The 19,493-nt window shown below is 39.5% G+C and overlaps 1 protein-coding gene across 1 annotated transcript in view; it reads right to left on the bottom strand.

Moving 5' to 3' along the window:
* The window catches only part of SYBU (syntabulin), a 108,352-nt gene extending 99,985 nt beyond the window's left edge, over window positions 1-8,367 (bottom strand). The window contains exon 1 of the mRNA XM_090283437.1: window positions 7,979-8,367. The gene's annotated coding sequence lies outside the window, so the exon portion shown is untranslated. The remainder of the gene's footprint in view (window positions 1-7,978) is intronic.
* Between the last annotated feature and the right edge of the window lie 11,126 nt (window positions 8,368-19,493).

Here is a 19,493-nt window from a genome sequence, read left to right as displayed (position 1 = left end):
ACAGCAAATGTTCCCCTGAGGTTAAAATGTAAGAAATAACTTCACAGCAGCCACCTTCCATTTTAATGTGTTTTGAGGTCCAAAGGAATGCTAAAGGATGTTCAGCTTGATAATATAAAGTTTACACTTTCAAACCCCTTCTATCTTATGGAAAAACATAACAGCCCCATTTAAAGACATGCCTTACTGTGATAAATGCCTTTAAGTGTTATTAGGTTTAATGGCTCCTCACTCAGACTACCATGCCATATCTTTTCAAGTTAATTTAATGCATATTAGTGGTGTGAAACTGATGAAATGATGAACTGAGTTTCCCTAGGCACATGTTAAAACCAAGGAAGAAGGAAGAAGACAGGTTAATCATACCTTCCACCCCATTCTTCATTTGTGCTACATAAGATGTCAGTCCTGCCCTTGGGAAAGATGCTCACTGTTAGTAAGTTGAATTTAAATTGATTTTTATGGTTTTGAACTCAGGTGAGTGTCTTTGGGTTGGGTCACCAAAGGTTTGAAGTTTTCTTCAGGGACTAAGAAAGTATGTGCATTTCTGAAATTAAATTGATATTTCATTCCATAATTTCAGAGAAAGAGATAACTTGTCACTTCCTTGCCTTTCTGAATTCATCTTACAGATTCAACTTAGGGGTCATTCAGGATATTCTTATTTTGTAATCTCTCCCTCATATTACTACCAGTATCACACCAAATAGTGGTATTTAATCAATTTAAAATGAGTTAAACATTATGAAAATACTATTATTATTAATGTGAAAAAATTTTAAATCCAAGATTCTGATCTCAGAAACACTTGATATATCAAACACTTGTTAATAGTACCAGGAAGACTAGAATATAACTTTGAATTATGATTTGCTAAAACATTAAAAATGAAAATAATATTCATTATGTTTGGAGAAAGAAAACAAGCTCACCACTTGTTGCAGTTTATTTAATCTTGATGGGTGACTAAGAAAACATAGAACTTTGTAGCTACTCTTTTGCTTCTCCATCAAGCAAAAATGATCTCCTAACTAAAAAGGTTAGCTCAGACCAGGTAAGGTTACTAACTTCTTTTCACTTGACAGACAACTTACATCCTGGAGGTAAGGAGAGATGCCAAGAGGTTAGAAATCTAGCAATTAAGCATATCGTCCTGCATTTCAAAAATTAGGAGAATCTCTAAAACAATGGTAAGACTAAAATGAAATAGTAGGCAAGATTATGGCAAAAAATAATTTAAAAAGATGGTTTTAGAGCAGTCTGAAAAACAAAAGTGAGATACTTAGAGGTCAGCTTGGGCTTCTAAGAATAACTTGGGAAAGCCAACTTTTTCTTTTTCTTTGACAGATAGGATTAAGATTAGTAAATGTGAGATATGGTTAGGACGTAAGTCACCAACTTAAAAGCTCAGCCCAGATAATTAACACACATGAGCTAAGTGGCTGAGTATGCTATTAAGTGCAATGACAATGGCCACTGTGAATAGAAGAGAACGTGCCCAGCTACCATTACCAGCTATAAATTATTTACTTTCCTAGGGAAGTGGAAATCTTGTTTTTTATATTTTTATATAAATCTTCTTTTTAGAATCAATTACAGTTGACATTCAATATTATATTAATGTCAGGTGCATGGCATAATGATAAGTTACAAAGTGATCCCTCTGATAAATCTAGTACCTATTTGGCCCCATATGGTTATTACAATATTACTGACTATATTCCCTATGCTGGGGAATCTTTTAAAAATATATTTAATTGATTATGCTATTACAGTTGTCCCAATTTTTCCCCTTTGCTCCCCTCTGCCCAGTACCCCACTTCTTTCCAGCAAGCCCCCCCTTAGTTCATTTCCATGGGTCATGCATATAAGTTCTTTGGCTTTTTCATTTCCTATACTATTCTTAACAAACCCCTGTCTATTTTGTACCAACCAATTATGTTGCTTAATTTCTGCACCCTTTCTCCATTCTCCCTCTTTCAGCTGATAACCTTCCAAATGACCTCTATACCTATGATTCTGTTCCTGTTCTGGTTGTTTGCTTAGTTTGTTGTTTTTAGCTTCAGCTGTTGATAGTTGTGAATTTGTTTCCCCTTTAATGTTCATAGTTTTGATCTTCTTCTTTTCCTTAAATAAGTCCCTTTAACATTTCATGTAATAATGGCTTGGTGATAATAAACTCTTATAGCTTTAACTTGTCTGGAAAGCACTTCATCTGCCCTTCCATTCTAAATGATAGCTTTGCTGGATAGAGTAACCTTGGTTGTAGGTTCTTGCTTTTCATAACTTTGAATACTTCCTGCCAGTCCCTTTTTGCCTGCAAAATTCTTTTGAGAAATCAACTGATAGTCTTATGGGAGCTCCTTTGTAGGTACCTGTCTTCTTTTCTCTTGCTGCTTTTAAGATTCTCTCTTTATCTTTAACCTTTGGTATTTTAATTATGATGTGTCTTTATGTAGTTCTCTTTGGGTTCAATTTGTTTGGGACTCTCTGTGCTTCCTAAACTTGTATGTCTATTTCTTTCACCATATTAGGAAAGTCTTCCTTCATTATTTTTCAAATAAGTTTTCAATGTCTCATTTCTCTTCTTTACCTTCTGACATCCCTATGACTCAGATGTTGATATATTTGGAGATGTCCCAGAGGGTCTTTTACAATCTTCAATTTTTTAAATTATTTTTTCTGCTTGCTGTATTGATTGAATATTTATTTACTCCTTATGTTCCAAATTATTTATCTGAATCCTAGCTTCCTCTTCTCCACTGATGGTTACTTGTAGAATTTTCTTTATTTCATTTAGTATAACCTTCATTTCTTCCTTTACGCTGTTGCTGCACTAAATCAGTCCTTTGAACATCTTGATCACCAGTGTTTTGAACCCTGCATATGATAGGTTGGCTATCTTCATTTCATTTAGTTCTTTCTCTGGGGTTTTGTTCTATTCTTTCATTTGGGACTATTTCTTTGTCTCCTCAGTTTGGCAGCTTCCCCATGTTTGCTTCTGTGTATTAGGTAGAGCTGTTTTGAGTCCGTTAGTAGTGCGGCCTATTGTAGAAAAAAGCACTTGTAGATTTGTGGGTTGGAGCCTTAGGTAATCACCATGGTGGAGCAACCAACTTCACCACTTTATGGTTCTTTGAGGGCTTGGAGAGGGGCTACCTGGCTTCTAGAGGTTTGCCTGGCACTCCCCCCATTTCCAGTTACTTTGCCCACATTCTGTATTCAACTGGCAGCCTTTCAGCTGTTACCCTGGTACTGAATCCCAGAGTGGGTGGGTTTGCATACATTCTAAGTCCACACCCGCCCTTTAAATGGAGTATCCTGAAAATCCAGCAGTTTCTTCTGCCGCTGCAACCCTCACTTGTTTTTTACATCCAGAAGTTATGGGAATTTATCTTCCAGGCACTGGAACCTTGGGCTGTGTGGTCTGACCTGGAGCTAGCATCACTCACTCCCAAGGTATCCCTCCTGATTTTTATCACCACATGTGAATGTGGGACCGTCAGACCATCTATGTTGCTGCCACCACTGCCTCTCCACGCCACACTCTGTGCACCTCACCACCTGTCTCTGTGACTCCACCCTTCCTACCCATCTAGATGAATGTAGCTTTTTAAAGTCATTGGTTGTCAGACTTCCATACAGCTCGATTTTCTGACAGTTCTGTGTGTTATTTTATTTTATTTTTTAATTTTTTCTTTGAGGCCTAGTTGTAATTCTTTCTGTGCTTGTGTGAGGAAGTGAAGCATGTCTACCTATGCCTCCATCTTGAATGGGAATCTGGGAATGTTTAGACTAAAAACATTTAACTGTAACTTTTTAGTAATGAATACTCTCCTAATTTTTAAAGCAAAAACAAACAAACAAACAAACAAACAAACAAACCACATCTATAGACAGAACCTGGCCTATATGCTGCCAGCTTGAAATATGTGGAGAAGCATATGGGCCTCAGTGAGGCATCTGGTAAAGTGTCACATGAGATCATTATTGAGAATTTCTGGTTGCGTGGCAATAGAGACATTACAGTTAGGTAAGTTCAAATTTAATCTCAATATAAGGATAATTGCATCTTCCCATTGATGAAATAGCCTACTTTTACACTAACTAGAAGTATTCATCTTAATCACAATTTGGAAATTCACAAGAGTATATGGGAGGAAAAAAAACAACCCTGGGGTTGGATTTTGAATTTAATGTTGACTTTTTCTTATAAATGTAAATGTACTAATGTGTATATATACCTGTCTTCTCTTATTCAGTCATTTATTTGAAAATATTTATTAAAAACTTACTATTGTCAAGCACTGTTTGAGGTGCTGGGAATAAAATAGAAACAAAAACCTCTGCTCTTATAGAGTTTACATTTTATGTTTTCCCCAGTTTGGACATTAAATTATATAAGCACTCTATGAACATGTCTCTTTGTGTGCTAACTTCATTTTGGAATTGTCCTATGCATTCAGCAAAGAACATGAAATTACTTTGGGTGAAAAGCACATTACACTGTGACAAATGGGTGTTGTTAGCTAATATATGTATTCACTCATTTAAACTTTATTTCTAAAATATTGTACATCTGGCATTCTTCTGGGGCAAAATGCTAAACCAAATGCGATATAGAGTCAACAGGTACAACCTGGGATATATGGTCACACTCTACATGCACCAACACGATGAATATTTTGTTGACTCAGCAGCCCAAATATCCTACATTATCTTTGATGAGCCTTTCACAAATTTAAATTAGAGAAGAAGATGAAATCATCTGCCACCTGACAGATTGTTGTTCCAACATCAGTATTCCTCCCACTATGGAAAAACACCTTGTCTTTGTTTATAAATCCCATCATGCTTCAGCAAACTGTAATTCAAAGTGAGGTGGCAAATATGGTAAAGTCTAGTGATAGACTACAAATGAGTCTATTCTAACTCAATTCCTTGCTTTTATATCTGCATTGATAAATGTGATAATAAAAATTATTTTAAAAAATTACAATGTATTTAAATAACCCCATTTGACTCTGTAAATAATGTATATATTTAAAACCAAAAGGTCAAAAATAACTGGGGATATAGGTTGTGATTGAGTTTATTACTCCTATATTGATTCAGTCATGGTCAAAGAATTAACATCCATTCCTATCAAATCTAGATTTGCTAGTAGGTAGGTATAGGAAGATATTTTTCAAGCATCCAAAAGGCATGCCAATATTTCTTGACAACCAAAGTTAAAAACAAAGCAACATCCTAATGTTCAAAAATAGATTAAAAAGAATCACAACCCTGAAGAATTCCTTTGTAAACTACATGTTGTTATAGGAAAATGTTGGTCTCCTCCCCATCCCCCTTTCTAATGAGGGAACATTCTCAATGAAGCTTGATGGTATTAAAAGTTCATTTTGGAATCAGCAGAAACACAATGAATTAAAATTCCTTAAAAGCTTTTTAAGTACTGCCGTTATGGTCCTTCCATACTATCTTTTCTCATATAGTTTTTGTCATCCATGAATTTTGTTTAAAAGGATTTCTACTCCAAACCAACTGCCATAGATAGTAGCTCCCCACATTTATCTATGGTTTTAGTTACCTATGGTCAACTACAGTGGGAGAATATTAAGTTTCCCCAACCATCAACATCATCTGCTCCAGATAGCCAACCATCATCCGTCTGACATATAATCAGAAGATCAATAGTAGCCTACACTGTGTCACAATTTCTACGTCTGTCAACTCACTGCATCTCATCACATAGGCACTGTATCATCTCACATCATAAGAAGGGTGAGTACAGTACAATGAGATATTTTGAGAGAGAGAGAGAGAGAGAGAGAGAGAGAGAGACAGAGATCACAGCCACATAACTTTTATTACAGTATATTGCTATAACTATTCTATTTATTAATGTTTATTATCATTAATCTATTACTGTGCCTAATCTATAAATTAAACTTCATCACAGTTATATATGTATAGGAAAAAAATATAGTACACATAGGATTCAGTGCTATGCATTGTTTTAGGCAGGTGCCACTGGGGATCTTGGGCTGTACCCCCATGGATAAGGGGGGAGGAGTGCTGTGGTTTAAGCAAACTGAGTTAACATTCTCTGAGGAGAAAACAGACTGAAAAAGCCCACATACATACAACTTGGTGATAAAGCCTGGTAGACAACTTGAAGAATCATTACCATAAATTATAGACATAAAAACCAAATATAGTTTCTAGCTTTGACAGAGCTAAATATACTTGCTGAGGTTCTGCACCTGGAAAAAGATTAATTTGAGAAATACTTTATAATTTTAAAAGATTAATAAAATATTTTTTTTTGTAGATAGAAGAAATAATAAAGGTCATTTCTCAAATGGTCACTAGGATGTGGGGGGTGGGGCTAGTTCTCTCTCCCCTTAACCAGTGATCAGGAGCCACCGTGAGGGAGCTAGGCTTGCCTCCCGCCTGGCAGTGGGAGCACCTCCCAGACCCTTGCCATTGTACTGCATTCCTGTTGTGCTGGCTGCATCACTGCTGCCACACGGGATCATTTTAGGTTGCTCATGGATATCTCTTTTCAAGTCTTTTTAAAAACTTTTGCATATTTGGAGACATGTAATTGACCTACGAAACCTGGTATTTCATGGATCTTATTCCTCATATAAAGACTAAGTAAAAATACAGTGTGTCAGTTTTAATAATAATTTTAGGTAACAGTAGTACAATTTGTATTTAGATGGTAAAGTTGTGATGTGTGCAGGAGTAACTGGAATTCTGGAAATAGTACTTTCTCCTTTGGAGGATGTTTCTTTGGTCAGAAGTGTGTCCACAGGAACTTAACTTTCCTTTGCCAGGGCCTGTAAGCACCCCAGCCTATAAGACCACCAGAACTATAGTGTCCTGTCTCCTTCAGGAATGCAGTTAGGTGTTTTGAGCTTCTGCCATTGGTGGCCAACCCCCCGAAAAGAAACACCCAAGGTTGGTGAGGATAGCTCTAAAAAAGCTACATGACTATTTAGCTATGTCATTGACTTAATTTACATTTTTGATTTCTCTCAAAGAGAGAAGTCTTTGTGAACATCAGTTTCTTTCTATAGGACGCCTGTCTCCTTTCATCACTTCTCCCTGGTGATAGCTATCTCTTTCATCACCTGAAGTACAGAAGACATTCTGCTGAGAAAAGGAAGACCAACTGTAGACCTAAGGCCCCAGTATTGTCATAGAAAGAAAGAAAGAAAGAAAGAAAGGAAGAAAGAAAGAAAGAAAGAAAGAAAGAAAGAAAGAAAGAAAGAAAGAAAGGAAGGAAGGAAGGAAGGAAGGAAGGAAGGAAGGAAGGAAGGAAGGAAGAAAGAAAGAAAGAAAGAAAGAAAGAAAGAAAGAAAGAAAGAAAGAAAGAAAGAAAGAAAGGCTGCTATTTTTAGCACAGTAACTCTTCAAAGGAGACACTTTCTCCCTGTCTTCCAACATTTTAATAACCTTAAATTAATATCTATTGCCAAGCTGCTATTTAGTATCTCCAGGATAAACTGGTATTTAGCAGGAGAAGTAATACAACGTAGAAAGTGTCCTCTGGAGACTTTGGACTAGCACGTCTTTGGGGAGACCATCAATTCTTTATTGAACCTTCCTTATAAAAAAAGTACCAGCAAAGGGAAATCTCACACCGACTGCCTGGTCAACCTTACCTGTTGTAAGGAGGAGTCCAGCCCAACCATCTCAATAACCAGAGACACTGTCCCTTTGGCTCCCTCTGCTGAGAGTCCCCATTTTCCATGACCTACTTCTGTGGGTCACCTGAGCATCCTGGACTGCTCCTCCCACCACCACCCGGGTCCCGGGTCCCGGGTCCCGGGTCCCGGGTCCCGGGTCCCGGGTCCCGGTTCCCCAGAGGGTCCATCTCCCCCCGCGCTGAATTACAGAGAATCCATCAGTCGGCCTGCCATGCCCGCGGGCACTGACAGCAGAGCCCTCAGGCTCCTGGTCTTACCTGTTCTCTCCCAGCCGACCCCCATCGCGCAGTCCAGGAGGAGGCATCTCCGCGCGCCCGGGGCACGGGGACCCGTCTGGGCCTGGAGCGGGTGCCAACGCGACCTGGCGCAGCCGAGGGTGTGCGCGCAGGTTTGGGGAGCGGGCCTAGGCCCGCTCCACCTGCTCCAACCCGAGTTGGACACGTGGTGCCTTCGCCTTGCGCGCTTGGGTCTGGGTGGCCCCTTGGGCTGGGCAGCCGCCCGGCCAAGGCCTGGGCTGCGAACCAAGTGGGGTGAAAGGCCGGGGACCAAACGGGCGTCGCCGGTACGTGGGGCGCAGGGCCACACGCGGCGGGCGCAGGGGTGCTGCCTCCCGGGCTCTGGACCTGCAGGCTCGGTCCCCGTCCGCTGGGTGACTGCCGCTAGCGCCGCAGGCTCCGTTCCCCGCAGCCACTCGGGGCGGGGCGGGGCGGTGCACTGCGGAGGCGCGATTCTCGCGTGGGAGGAAACAGCTGGAGGGTCTGCGTTCCACGACTGCCGGGGGACCGCCCCGGGGCTGAGGCCGGACCCCGCCTCGTGGCCTTCACTGTCCCCGCTCTGGAGGTGCAGACCACTGAAAACCGCAGCGTGGCCGCGAGGTGCCGTTTAGGCCAGTCGCTCCCCGGGGAAATTCCTTCCGCTGCCGCAGACTGTATGGCGTAGCTGAAGAGAGAAGGCTCAAAACTGGGGCTGAAGACTTACCCGTGGCCGCAAACTTTGCGACTTCACCAGTGACCTTGGGTGTCTGGTCTAAATAAGGTGCCTTTATCCGAATTTCCTGATCCTGGGGATAAGCGTGGGCATTCACTTTCTTGCTCTCAGGAGGTAATAGTGATTGGATTTTAAAAACTAAATAAAACCCCCCAGGCGTCTTTTAATTAATAGCAAGTGCAATAGAGATATAATTTGTATTGAATTTAGTTAGGTAAGACTGAGGGAAACCTCAGGACTGGGAAGAAAACGGTTCCACTTTGTGAGTCCAAATCCAAAAGAATCCATCAGCCACACGACCTGCTATTCTGGGAGGGTAGGTTTCTGAAGAGATTGGTGGGGAGGTACCTTCCTCTCTCATTATTGCCAGAGCCCCAGGTAGCCCCATCCAGAACATTCAGCCTAACTAAAGAGCTTCATGATGAAACTGGTTGGTTGTCCTGCCCTACCCATAGTTTAGGGTCAAGGGCAGCCACGACCATGCTTCTTGCAGGTGAGTTTCTTGTTGTGTTATTTGCTTACTCTTAATTTAATCTTTACCCCTAAAAAGAGCTTTCTATACAGAGACTGCTTCTGGAGATTAGCATCCCTGTCATGACTTTGCCTTTTCTCTCCTTGGTTTCCCTTCTTTCCTATTCACTATAGTTAAGCACATATGATCAGCTTCAAGTAACACAGACATATTTAAGTGTGCAAGAACTTTGCAAGGCAGTATTTATGCAATTGAAATCCATCAGTCTCACGTAACTTGGAACATACTATACTATCCTCATTTTTTTTGGATTGTTTTTTTTTTTCTTATTGTTCAGATGGGTTGTTTTTTGTTTCTTTATGTTCCATATCATTACTTTGATTCTCAGTTTCATCCAGTCTACTGTTGATTCCCTGTAGATTGTTCTTTATTTCCATTGGTATATCCTTCAGTTCTGCCTGGGTCTTTTTTATGCTGTTGAGGTCCTCACTAAATTCCTTGAGCCTCCTTATAACTAGTGTTTTGAATTGTGCATCTGATTAATTGCTCATCTCCATTTTGTTTAGTTATTTTTCTGAAGTTTTTATTGGTTCTTTTGTTTGGGCCTTGTTTCTTTGTCTCCTCATTGTGACAGCCTCCCGGTGTTTGTTTCTATGTATTAGGTTGAGCTGCTATGACTCCCTGTCTTGGTGGTGTGGTCTAATATAGTAGGTGTCCTGTAGGGTTCAGTGGCACAGCCTCCCCTTTCATCCAAGCTGGATAGTCAAGGTACACCCTCCATGTGAACTTAGTACACCTGCTTCTTCTAGTTGAGCTTTGATCACTGTTGGCAGGTGAATAGGAGAGATTTACCCAGGCCATTCAGCTGCAAGGATTGGCTGCGACCACTGACTACCAACCTCTGCCCTCTGTGGAAGGTCAGCTATGCAGGGGCAGGGTGATGGTGCTCCAACATGGTCTGTAGCTCTCTACTGGGTGTGCAGGCCCTGGGGTTTCCCAGGTGGTGCAGTCCAGGGTCAGCTCCCACCTGTGTTCAGCCAGGGGCCACTCAGCGTGAGCTACAAAGCAATCTGCAGATGGCTGCTACTTGTACTGGGTTTAGAATTTCCAGATGAAGCCAAACTATGATCCAAATCTGGCTGCTGCTAGTGCTGTCCTGGGGCTGCTTAGGCTGAGGTCTCACTGAGGTGAGTTGTTGCCTGTTTGAGAAGATTTAGGAAGATGTAAAGCCTGAGCCAAGACCAGCTATTCATATGGAAAAGCCACTGTTAACAGCTTGTGTTGGCCATAAGTTGGATGGGACAGGGAGACAGGGATTCCCCAGGGTGGAGTAAACCTTGTGAGCCAGGTTGATGTAGCCAGCTCTATGGCTCTATGAGGGGAGGGCTCAGAAAAGGAACAATGGTCTCTGCCTGCCTTTATATCTGGGAGAAACCTGTCCCCCAGCTCTTACCCTGGTGCCAGACACTTCAGTTTCTTCCCTGTTTGTCACTGGTGCTTTTCAGGTTACTATCTTGATGCTGGAGATTAGAGACAGTAAGTATGAGTAAGTCAGTGTACAGGCTCTTTAAGAGGCACTGCATGGGACTCCAGTAGTTCCTTTCACTGACTCAAACCCTGCTGGTGTTTACAGACAGAATTTATGGGGGCTTACCTTCTGGCACTGGGACTCTGGGCTGGTGTGGGGCTGGGACCTTTCTCTCCCGAGATATCCTTCTTGAATTTTTATCCACCACATGTGGGTTGGTACTATCCTGTTCCACATCTCTGCCCCTTCTACCAGTCTGGGTGGATATGGTTTCTTTAATTCCATAGTTGTTGGACTTTCATTCAACCTGACTTCTGATGGTTCTGAGTGATGGTTGTCCCGTAGTTTAGTTGTAATTTTGATGTGGTTGTGAGAAGAGGTGAGCTGTGTTTACCTATACCTCCATCTTAACTGCAATTATTACATTTTTTAAAGTAGTTATTCCTAGTATACTTTACTGATGACCGAAAAGAAAGTGCCATGACTTATTTAGCCATAAAGCTAGCTAATGGTGGAGTGGGGATTTAAACCCAAATATTTCTGATTTTTCTGCACTCCTATTCACTATATAGACTTCATCACATAGATAGCTTTTAAGCCATGAGATGTTTTTAAAAGTGGATAATTTGTTCTTAAGTGTAAAAAGTTTTCTTGGTCATGTTGCTGTGGTAGTTGAAAACAATGTCTTTCCTCAAAAAGAATAAGTCCAATGGGAGACATCTGAGATGCTACTGCAGGATGGACAGGGAGTAGATTTGGTCATCTTTTATCCACTCAACCCAAATATGCCAATAGCTTTCTCTTTTGTGATAGAATATAATCAGCACCCTTGGGAAGACTGGCAAATTGTGGTGGACTCTCTTATACCACACATATCATGGTGAGTATTTATTGAAAAAATATCTTAGAGAAAGATTATTTATTATTATTCTTGGGTTTACTCCATGACTCTAAAAATGTTTCAAATATTATCCACGCCAACAACTTTTCTTCCTAGTGGATTGATTTAGTGAAATGAGGTACATGGCAAATTTGAGCAACTCATATACCCTCTCTGAACCTGTAGTTTTTTATCTGTAAAACAGAATTAATCAGCAGAATTCTCCAGGAGTTTGAGACATCAAGAAAATAATGGAAACATAAGTGCTTTGAGAGCTATAACTACATATATATTATTCAGTAGTATATAACAATAAGAGCTAAATGGAGATCACATAGTAAATTGAATGGAAAAGCAATATTGTATGATTCATGTAAATTTTGATCACAGTTATGAAGTTTTTGCATAAGTGGAAAATTTATAGATCATCTAATTTCCCCCATTTTATAAATGAAGAAACAAATGTCCAGAGAAAGTAAATTGTCTACAGTCACATCACATCCTTAAGAATATTGTTGGAAATTCTAAAATAAGAGAGTGTTGCCATAGAAATAGGCAGTCAGTCAATGAATATTTACTGAATGCCTAGAACATATCAGATATTGTTTTAGATGCTGAAGATACAGTGGTGAACAAAACATATAACATTTCCACCCTCCAAGATCTGATATTCGAAAGGAGAGAATCGGGTAAAAGGTGTGTGCACAAGGTCCTTCAGGCACTAAGTGTTTTTAAGAAGTTAAAATAGGCAGCATGAGGATAACGCCTGGGTTTTTGGTCTCTACAACTGGGTGGGTGGGCACGAGATTTACTTCCATGGGGCTAGATTGTAGTTGTAGTGATTGTTGGGATGGGAATAGAAGAAATGATCAGTTCTGTTTTCGTCATGTGAACTGTCAGATAACAATCAGGCATCCAAATGGAGCTGTAGAGTAGAAATTTGGAGCTTAGAGGAGAGGTCTAGGTTGGAGACAAACATTTGAGTTTATCTAAAAGTTTTTCTTAAAAGCGGGTAATTTATCCTTAAATGTAAAAAGTTTTCTTTGGTCAGTTTGTTGTGTTGGTTCAAAGGAAGGTGATTCAAACATATCTTAGCTTGTCTCCCCAAACTAAAGCCACCTGAAGCTGCTCAGCCACAGGCTAGCAGACCATCACCATAGCAACAGCATCTTGTCAAAAGGGGATGGGTAATCTTTTCTCATTTTGAGCTTTCAGTCATGTTTGCCATTTTAAAATGAAGGTGTGCATGACCACACTGTTATTCCCTTTATTAAGGCCCAAATATATGCCACAAATCAATTTCAGAACTGCAGAAATAGACTTTTATTAGTACATTACATGTCAAATAACCTCATCTTCTAACATAGATTATACTGGCTTCATATTTATATTTTTAAGATATATGTGTAAAGCAATCATTCAGTTTATATTTTCTTAACTAAATTACCTTGATAGCCTATTTTTTCTTATTTTTTAATTTTTATTGTGTGTTATAAAGTATATTTTTCATTGCTTTCCCAATAATCTTTCTTTAGTACTCTGGTAACAGTTGCTATAATATGCCAAAGGAAGTAGTTCTTGGGTAAAATTTTTTTTTAATTTTGAGGAAGAAATAATGAGGCCAGAGATTACTGATTTCAGGAATAGTGTTTCTCAAGGTGAATTCTGTGATCAAAAAAGCCTTTTATGCCCCCAAATATCCAGGTTTCTACAATCACTTAATGTTCTACCTTTAGAGAATATTTTTTTTAGTACAGCACTTTATTATCCCTGTAATTCTATTTTATTTTGTACAGTAAATATTTACAAACAACTTATAGGAAATTTAGAAACACAGAAAAGCACAGAAAAAGAATCATTTGTAATCTCCCACTGAAAGATAAATACTAATGATATTTGTATATATATCTTTCCTATATAATGTTAAAAATAAAATGGAAACATACTGAACATACTATCTTGTCAAATAATATTTCTTTATCACAAAGTAATATAGAAAATATATAAATGCAAAAAACTCAGAAAAAAATTACTATCTGATCCTCTGAAGTCACTATTACAAAATTTCTTGTCTTTTTTCTATGGCTATATGTATTTTATGTATACACATGTATATTTTATATATATATATATATATATATATATACACACACATATATATATATATTTGTTTAAAATGGGACTGCCTATTTTTTAACTTCATTTTTCCACAGAATATCATATATAATTTTATTTACTGTTGATAATTCTGCTACACAATTATTTTAACAGCTTCATAGGATTACATTATATGGCTGCATAATGCAATTGTCTGCTAATGTATAGATATTCATACCCAGTGCCATAGTTTCATGCAAAGGAGTAGATAGGTTCATATCAAATTAAAATGAATGTCTTTAATAATTTTATGCAAGGTAAAGCAAGATAATAAGGCTCTCAAGGTCATTGTTAAAGGGAAACTAAGTAGCAAAAGAGCAAGTTTCTAAAATATAGATATGAAAGTTTCTAAAATATGGACATGACAGGATCAGCGTTTTCATGATGCATATATGAACATAGGGTGTGATGAAGTCAGATTGTTGGTCAGTTGTAGTTCTCAAGGTTGTTTAAAGGTACAAGACAATGTTGAAGCACCAGTGTCTACTTTGCACAGTATGATTAAATACACGTGCATAGATGTAAATACAAGAGCACATACAGAGATAGATACACAACATTATCACCAAATTGTTGAGGTGTATGTAATTAGTGTTGATAGTTTACACTATATTTCATATTGGCACAATCGCTGAGGCCTGGATAGGAAGAACACCCCAGGTATTTAATCTTTTGGAGAGCACCAGGAACCAGTAAAGCAGGTTCCTACATTTTATGTAACCAATGTGGCTCTTTTAAAGGGTTAATAATCATTTCATAGTGAAGTTCATGTTTGAGCTCTGCATATACAAAATCTTTCCAGAAAGCATCCAGCCATGTAATATGAAAAGTAGAGACATTTATTGAAGAAGATATAAGACATAAGAAACACTGTACATATGACAATGATGCCTTAGCCCCCTTCAAAGTAGGCACCTTGGGACCTCACACAGTTCTCCCAATTGCCATCAGCTGCCCTGTTGTATTTTCCTGAATCTCATCAACAGTCTGAAATCTCCTTCCTTTCAAAGGTGACTTTAGTTTTGGGAAAAGCCAGAAGTCACGGGGTGCCAAATCTGAGTTGTAGGGGGGCTGAGTCACATGGGTGATTTGATGTTTCACCAAAAACCTCTGCACAAGACATGATGCACAAGTGGGCCTGTTGTCATGATGAAGCTGCCAGTCACCAGTTGCCCATAGCTACAGCCTTCTGAGTCATCCAGAAAGTTTCCACAAATGAATGTTCAAACTTAATGCAAAATTTGATGCAGATTTGTTGCTCCACTCACTCGGTCATTTTGAATGCAATGGCCACACAGTACACATGCTCACTCAATGGCATCTACCTCCCCCACTGACTAGTACAGTGAAGTCATCATTGTTCACATGCACATTCCAGTCCACTCTCCTTGCCTGCCAGGTTATGTCGATGTCACACAAACCATTCTCATTATATTAACAATGGCTGGACTTTTTCCAGATAAACCTTTTATATGGATTATATTATATATGCATTTACATGTCATATGTGAAATAATATTGAATATAGCATAGGAGAGAGAGAGTGTGTGTGTGTGTGTGTGTGTGTGTAAAATAAAGAGAAACCAAGAGGATATTAAGGTCATATTTTTAGGCTAGGCTTTAACTTTAAAAATTAACACAATCTTCCAAAAGGATTTGGGAACAATATGAAGATTAGGGAGGTTTCTCAGTGTTGAAAGGAGTTTCAGTCAGCCTCTTAAGTCCAGGCACCAGGGCCAGAGTTTCTATTTTACTGCTTGGAAGACCCCAGGTAAGTCTTACCTTCTTGGAATAGGATATGAGCCTGAAAGATTAGGATCATTTAGCTTTACAATGACCAGGACATGGTGATTAGATGAAATCTTAATCAGTTTCCTTGTGGTGGAAAATGTCAGTGGTCTTTTGGAAGGGTGTCTCATCCACATCTGTTAGCATCATACTCAAGTATTTCATGTCCTACATGAAATATCCCTTTAAAAAAAAATTGGTCTGGACTTCTGGCCAAGATGGAGGTGTAGACAGACACGCTGTGTCTCCCTCCACAACTAGGAAGGATACAACTACTTCAAAACTAGAAACAACCAGAAGTTCCAGAAAATTGAGCTGTATGAAAGTCCAACAAACAAAGACATAAAGAAGAAATACTCATCCAGACAGGTAGCAGGGGCCGGCTGCAGCGGCAGCAGTGGCAAGCCAGCAGAAAGTGCAGTCACACATTTTAAAAAGTCAGGAGGGACACCTGGAGAGCTTTCCCAGCTCCCCACCAGACTGCACAGCGCACAGTCCCAGCACCGGGGAAAATCAAGCCTCATTGCTTCTGACTGTGCAAACCAGTGGGGGTTGGGGCTGAGGCAGAAACTGCTGGTCTCTCAGCAGACTCCACTTGTTTAAAGGGTTCCCACAGTCCTAGAACATCTGCAAACCCACCCACTCTGGGAAGGACAGCCAGAGCAATAGCTAGGGGGTGCCAGTCCCATACAGAAGTGGGAGAAGTGCCTGGAAAAGGGGAGAGTGCTGAGCAAGTGGCACTCCCGGAGCCCTCCCCCACATACAGCACCGCAACGTGGTGAAACAGGTTGCCCTGTACTAATGAATACCTAAGGTTCCACCCCTTACAACGTAACAGGAGTGACAGATCTATGTAAGACACAGAGGCAAACAAACACAGGAGCCTATCAAGATGAGGAGACAGAGAAGCATGGCCCAAATCAGGGAACGGATCAAGGTTCCAGTGGGAGAACTAAGTGATAAGGAGATAGCCAACCTAACAGACACAGAATTCAAAATATTGGTGATAAAGATGCTCACAGGCTTGACAGATATGCTTGAGTATGGCAAACACATAAGGGAAGAATTAAAGGCTATGCTAAATGAAACAAAGGAAAATCCACACAAAACCAATGGTGAAGGGAAGGAAACAGGAGTTAAGATCAATAATTTGGAACATAAGGAAGAAAAAAAACAGTCAACCAGTACAGAATGAGGGGACAAAAATTGAAAAAAAATGAGGAGAGGCTTGGGAGCCTCTGGGACAACTTTAAATGCGCCAACATCTGAATCATGGGGGTGCCAGAAGGAGAAGAGGAAGAGCAAGAAATTGAAAACTGAAGTGAAAAAATAATGGAGAAAAACTTCCCAAAATTTGTGAAGGAAATAGACATACAAGTCCAGGAAGCATGGAGAGTCCCAGGCAAGCTGGACCCAGAAGGAACCACACCAAGACACATCATGATTAAAATGCCAAAGGTGAAAGATAAAGAGAGAATCCTAAAAGCAGCTGGAGAGAAACTGAGAGTTGCCTACAAAGTGGTGCCTATAAGAGTATCAGCTGATTTCTCAAAAGACACTTTGCAGGCAAGAATGGACTGGCAAGAAGTATTCAATGTGATGAAAAGCAAGGACCTACAACCAAGACTACTCTATCCAGCAAAGCTATCATTTAGAATGGAAGGGCAGATAAAGTGCTTCCCAAACAAGGTAAAGCTAAAAGAGTTCGTCATCACCAAGCCATTATTATATGAAATGTCAAAGGGACTTATTTAAGAAAAAGAAAATCAAAACTATGAACACTAAAATGACAACAAACTCACAACTATCAACTACTGAATCTAAAAAAATAAAAACAAAATCCAACTAAGCAAACCAGAATAGGAACAGAATCATAGGTATGTGGGTCATTTGGAGGGTTATTAGCTGGGAGGGGGAAGGGGGAGAAATATGAAAATGGTGCAGGGATTAAGAAGGATAATTGTTTGGTACAAAATAGGGGAAAGTTTAGAATAAGTAAGAGGGAAGCCAAAGAACTTATATGCACGACCCATGGGCATGAACAAAGGCGGGGGGGGGGGGATTGCTGGAGGGAAGGAGGTTACTGGGCAGAGGGGAGCAAAGGGGAAAAATCAGAACTGCTCTAACAACATAATCAATAAAGTATACTTAAATTTTTTTAAAACGGTCTACTTACCGTTTTTTAAAACGGTCATCTATTAATATGCTAGCCAGTGTTAGATACTTGATTACAAAATCCCTGATCTCCCAAAGCTATACTTCAGTCAGAGATACAAGCAAGTATAGTACAACATGACATGTATTTTGATAGTAGAAATTAAAAATGTTACAGGAGTGCATAAAAGAAACATTTCATTAACCAATTAACTTTTACTCGTTTCTCTTATGTGCTCCCATAGCACTTTTAATTTGTTATCAAACTATATATCACATTGTGCTATCACTGCCTTTATCTCCAACTGAAGTATGGACTCTTGTAAGACACGACTGATTCACTATTGCTTCTCTGTGGTTCAAGCCAGAGATTGGCACACGTTTTCTGTAAAGGGTCAGGTAGCAAACACTTTAGGATCTGCAGACCTTTTTTGTTTCAACTATGTGCCCAAGCAGCCATGGGCAATTAAAAATGAATGGGTGTGACTGTGTGCCTGTAAAACTTTATTCACAAAAATGGAAGGTGGGTTGAAATGTGCTTGCTATTGCTTGGTGTGTGGTAAGTGCTCAAATAGTTTTTATTAGTATTAGAAGTGAAATGTTAATTTTGTTTGATAATAAAAGGAAGCCTAATGAAACATGGTGCTTGTGTTCATAGATTGTACATTCTAGTGGAGATTAAAATAATAATTTAGTAGGAAAATTCCTGTAATGGACCATATGCAGTTTCTTATGGAAACCCGGAGAACAGACATCCTAAGGAAACTGAGGGAGGGGATTGGTAAAGGCTTTCAAGAAGAAGTAGATTCTGAATTCTGTATTAAAGAGAGAATACAAGTAATAAGAAGAAGATGAGGGGGAGAAAGGGTATTCTAGGCTAAGGAAATAGCATTAGTACAAAGGCTTAGAGGAATGGAAATCCATGACACATTTGGAGAGATGTAGGTAGTTATGGGAATTTTAACTATGGAAGATGGTATTATAGTTTCTACACCTATGCTCTAACCTCCTTGTCTGTTTTCCTTTGGGACCAACTCCATTATTTTTATTTTCTCTCTTTCTGGTTCTTCTTCCTTAGTGGATAAACATGCTCAAGTATTCTTTGTATTTAAAACTACTGTTTCCACGTCTACTATCACCACTACCACTACCGTTGCCACCTCCATCATCACTTACACAGCCACCACTACTGCCACCAGCATCTTCCCCATCACCTTCATCACCTCCAACACCACCACCAGTACTCCTCCTCCGCCTCTACAACTTCACCATCTCCTCTGTTACCTCCTCCACCACTTCTCCCATCATCACCACCATTGCCAAACCCACAACAAAGCCTTCCTTTAAGTCTCTGTCCTTCCAAGTCAGTCATGACATCTCTGTATTTCATAGACAGCCTTCTTGAAAGAGTAGTATGCATTTGCTTTTTCCTCTCTGTCTCTCTCACTTTCTATTTAGCCAACTACAGGCTGGTTTGTATTTTTGTCACTTCATTGAAATGATTTGAAAAAAAAGTCACTACTTACTATGAACATTATATTGCCCCATTCTGTGGACCCTTTGATCCTTAACTTACTAGATCTCTTGGTAACATTTGATTCTGGCTTTCATATCCTTCTTAAATTATTCTCTTCCTTTGGCTTTTGTAGTGCTAAATCTCTTTTTAACTTCCCAATTTTCTGTTCTTTCCTTTTTTGCTCTTCTCTAAGGTCTGACCATCATCCAGTTACCCTTTAAATGTGGGTATTTTTTAAGGCTGTCTACTGATCTCACAATCTTCAATCAACTCTGTATAACCTCTCATAC

Source organism: Furipterus horrens, unplaced genomic scaffold (genome assembly GCF_987537825.1).
Source record: "Furipterus horrens unplaced genomic scaffold, mFurHor1.1.pri manual_scaffold_7, whole genome shotgun sequence".
NCBI classification, from domain to species: domain Eukaryota; kingdom Metazoa; phylum Chordata; class Mammalia; order Chiroptera; family Furipteridae; genus Furipterus; species Furipterus horrens.
The sequence above is the reverse complement of the archived record's forward strand: the minus strand, read 5'-3'. Positions and strand labels throughout refer to the sequence as shown.